This window comes from Neopelma chrysocephalum, unplaced genomic scaffold, assembly GCF_003984885.1.
Source record: "Neopelma chrysocephalum unplaced genomic scaffold, ASM398488v2 Primary Assembly neopelma1_121, whole genome shotgun sequence".
Taxonomy (NCBI): domain Eukaryota; kingdom Metazoa; phylum Chordata; class Aves; order Passeriformes; family Pipridae; genus Neopelma; species Neopelma chrysocephalum.
The window spans coordinates 306,864-311,470 of record NW_020897783.1 but is presented as its reverse complement, the minus strand read 5'-3'; the positions used below and the strand labels follow the sequence as shown (position 1 = coordinate 311,470).

At 39.2% G+C, this 4,607-nt stretch overlaps 1 long non-coding RNA gene across 1 annotated transcript in view; it reads right to left on the bottom strand.

Moving 5' to 3' along the window:
• LOC113974494 overlaps positions 1-3,866 on the bottom strand; it is a 35,177-nt gene extending 31,311 nt beyond the window's left edge. Inside the window, exon 1 of the long non-coding RNA XR_003536563.1 lies at positions 3,800-3,866. This is a non-coding gene — a long non-coding RNA (uncharacterized LOC113974494). The remainder of the gene's footprint in view (positions 1-3,799) is intronic.
• Positions 3,867-4,607: the final 741 nt, after the last annotated feature.

Genomic DNA, 4,607 nt, shown 5'->3' with positions numbered 1-4,607 from the left:
AAGGGGAGAAACTCAATGGGGAGAACAGCACCTCAAATATAAATCAGCAGGCACATGGCAAGTGAACTCAGGAGTTTTGTTGTTTGAAGGGGTAGGAGTATATTCATGAACCATATGCATTGTATGCAATTACCTTTAAGACATTCTTCATCACATCCAACTTTAGGTTAACCTAAAATAAGAGTGGAAAAAATACAGTTCAGAGGAAGACAGCAAGAAAGGAACTTAAAATTTACTTTGTCAGCATGATTTTTTTTTTACACAGGTAGTTAACAATCACAGTAGTTTTGTCCCTCTCCAAAGACATTATGTTGATCATTTTTTTCTTGTATTTGATGCCTTGTTCGACTACCAAGACAAAAAGAAGGGGAAAAAAAAATCAACCCTGAATTACACTACAGATTATCATTAGAACATTTTACAATGCATAGGACAGTAGCAGCAATTTTGCTTAGATGTACTGAACCATAGATCTACCAGACATTATAATCTCTCAATGTTCAATGTTTGTTGCTTTCAACTCAAGTGATTTCTTTTACAGCTACAATAAAGTTACACACTGTATTAATTTTCACTGGGTCAAAATTAGAAAGCACCAAAGAGAAAAGTTTGTGACTCCTTTTACCAATCTTTCTGCTATTTCAAGTTCCTAAGGTAGAAGCTGAGGAAATATGAGGAAGATGGCATAGAAGGATGTCATTTCTGAAATTATTTTAGAGCCAACTCAAAAGGAAGAGAGAATTAGGCACCTGCAGAGATGGAGGCACTGGTATATTTGGAGCAGAAGCACATGAAAAGTGCACAGAGGTCTCAAAAATTTCACATTCTTCATCTTTTACAGAAGAGAGAGGTGGAATTGTATCCTATTTTAATCCCTCACTCTGAAATGCCACTGGCCTTAAAATGGTCTTTATCTTACTGCTTGTAAAGTAAGAGAGAAAGTGAAGAGAGATGGTCGTATATTGAGAAATTATCTCCCCATTGAATGGTCAATCACATCCATGGTGTTGATTAAGGACTACTGGCAAACATTAGGCATTTTTGGCTTGTTATTAGGCATCCTTTCATCTGTATGTGTTGGAAATACATTTGCACTGTTGTTTGTGCCTGGAGCATGAATAATGGATCCTGTTTTACTGCTGTCATCTCTGTGGTTCATTATGAGATGCTTATGCAGTGTACAAATTCTTTCTTTTTCCTTACATCAAGCCTGATCCTGCATCACCTCCTCAGGTAGAAGATCCTTACTGGTATGAGGAATGCAGGCTGCTAAATCATGTTTTCCTTTTCAGGCGATTAAACATAGTTCATCCTGGTTACACCTGATGCAAATCCAAATTTTCATTTATGAATCATTTTTCAGGGTTGCATGCAAAGCATTCGATATTTGTTAACAACGACATGATAGTTATTGCACTGGTGGACTTTGGCCCTGCAAAATCTCCACCATGATAGCCATCTTAATTGATTTTCAGGCATGGGCCTTTACATGCTGCCTGTATTTAAAATGGAAAGCTTGGTCCCTGTGCCACTGTCATTTACCTTGGGAAGCCCATTATCCCTCAATAACCAAGTTTGACAGCGCTCTGGATGAACACCTGTATTCCATTTAGAAGAGTCCACTTCATTTTCATAATGCATTAGAAGAGTCATGGATCTCTGAGCACTCATTTGGAGGTCCTTATTGATGCAGATTTGTTTATTAAAAGGAAGAAGCTTGACTTGTGAAAGTTGGGACCTCTAAGTCTTGAGACCTGTGGTAAAGCTCAGGTTCTAAGATTCTGAAGGAAGTCTTATTAGAGCAAGTTCTTCTGTGAAGAAGAAAAGAACCATTTTTGTGATCTGTTTTTATCTACAACAAAGATCCACTGGCTGTGCCATTTTACTTCCATAACTATGTATTGTTAACGGAATTAAGAGGGCTCTGTACACTAGAAGAAATATTCAATAGCTAATTATTATATTTTTGAGCAACTGGAAAAGAGATGGCTTTCATGTAGTTCCTCATTCACTTCCTTGTGTCAAAATTAAATAGAATAAATAACATATCAATGTAAAAAAGGTGATACAAGATTTGGATCTCTTTTCTGAATCCAACTCTGCCATGACCTGCATTTAACATTTTTTTCCTGCTTTTCCCTAACCCCACACAGCTGAGATTTTGAACTGTTCATTGCTCCCCCTCTTCTCTATATCAGACTGCCCCCAGCCCAGCAGGGATGCGGTATTGCACATGAAAGAGCACATCACACCACCCTACACAACCCCCAAGGTCCAGCAGGGATTGCAGGTGAGAGGGGCTGGGAGGCAGGACCAGACCACGAGCCCACGTGCAAGCAGCAGGTACTCACGGAAGCATCCCTGTAAGTAATTCCTTAGATTACAAACCACTTTGGTTTCAGAAACAGTTCATAACATTATCCAGCATATAGTACAGAGAACATTAAAAATTAATATCAATAATAAATTGACTAAGAATGTTTTCATAATATGCAGCAGAAAAAGGAATTGCCTGGTGCAGATAAAACTGAGATAGGTTTAATAACACCATTAAAATAAGCTATATAGTGCCAAACTCCTAAAGCACAGATATTTCTTCATGCCAACAAGGAATTACTGATAAAGAGTAACAAACTAAATGCAAAGCCTGACAGTGGTTGCAACCTTTATGCCCGCAAAATGTAAAACATCAGCCTCCTTGTAGCTGAACGGCACCAGCAGGGTCACTTACCCAGTCTGTTCTGGTTAATTACATTTCCTAGGGCAAGAATAAGTTCTAAAAGAATATGATGAGCACAGCTTACTACTGGGATCATGGTTTATATGCAAGTATTAGAAGAATCTCAACTGTGATTCAAAGCATCTCAAGGAATGCACAGAATTTTGAAAAGGAAACAGGCTGAAACCTGTGGGATTCCTGAAGGGTACCACTATGGAATATACATTTAAAACAGGGAGTAATGGGTAACCACACACCAGGTATATATTTCTTGTGTATGTAATGCTAAGATGAAATAAAACTATCTTTGTAAAGAGGACTTCTCCCACATTACAAAGATGGTCACATAGGCCATTAATTTCTTGAAGAAGTATGACGAAAAGCATTGCTCTTTGCACTTGTGCTTACTGGATTTAGAAGCACGAGAGGGGTCAGGTATATGGCTTAGGTAAGAACAAGCCTTCTTTAAAAGGCCCCTGTATGACCATATAACCTGTTTCACTTTTCTATTTTAATGATTTTCATTTCAATGAATATGCATATAGGTGCTTTAATGATGAGGAGAGGAAAGAAATACTGTATTTCTATACAAAATATTCTTCCTGAACACATACAGTTTTTTCTGGACTGCCTGAACAACAGCTAATCCTGTCTGAGGGAAGGAGGGAAGGAGTTAATGAACTTCTTAATATAATAAACAGAAAAAATAGGAAGAATTAATAAAGTATTAGTATTGTTCAACACTGCTATTATTAAAGATCTTCTTGTAAATCCTGCACAAGAGTAGGGTCATAAACATTTACTATTTTCCATGGTGCAATTTTTAAACTACATTGCTATTCCCTGGAACAATCACCTCTAGCTGCTGCTTACATGGTTAAGCAATTCATTATGTGCTGTTAAAACACTGCACAGCCTCCATCAACTAAATGTGTGGCAGCTTCCCTGCACCTGATACACAGAGGTCCCCACTCACTTTGCACTGAAGTTACATGTTAACTGACAAGTGAGAGAGGTGTAAGATTTAAAATCTGGGTTTTGTTTTCCCACAAGGTGTTAAAGACAACTTTGTCAGCAAACCTCAACATTAAGTCACTTGTGGAAGGAACCTACAGCTGCCTCGATGTTTTGGTCAGCAGAACATCGGTGCCTTGTGGCCTCCTCAAAGTTCTCCCTTTGGGGCCGGGGAACCCAAGGCTGAGAACATTCTACTGCATCCATGAGTCCTGCAGCTTTTTGCAAGCTGCAATAGGGCACAAACTGCTATATTTTCCAGTCTTGTATTTCAGTTCATAGTTTTGACGAGCTGTTGGATCACTGCAGGGCGAGGTCCTGTGGTGCAGCTCAGAGAACGTCCCTGTTATTCTACCTGCAGTTATCTCTGGGCAACCAGAGACATTCTGCCAACCAGGACATTCACCCATCATTGCTGCCACTGCCTAGGTACAGTTTAGTGCCATTGGGTCTGACAGCTCAACTTGCTGTAATGTCATTGCTGCACAGCCCAGTAGTGCCACTGTGGGTTGAGGTCTGTCGGTGTTACTGATATTACCACACTCTTCAAGGGGCTGATAACTTTGCTATTGGAAATTGCACACAGTTAAAGCTCAAAATATAAATTGTCATTCCTCCATTCTTGTAAATGAAGCAAGCTCCCAACCAAAATGACAGATTCTGTTCCAGTTTGACAGCACATCTGTATTTTAAGTGTTTTTTAGGTACCTTCAGGCACTTTTTCGCCCTCTCCATAATAGACAAAAATTTCCCTGTAGGTACCATGTCTGCCTCTCTGACCCACACCATTCCGAACATCTGAAAGCAGTTCAAAGATTACTTCTGCAATTTAGAGGCCTACACAACCACTGCAACTTCTGCTTCAGGTCAAATA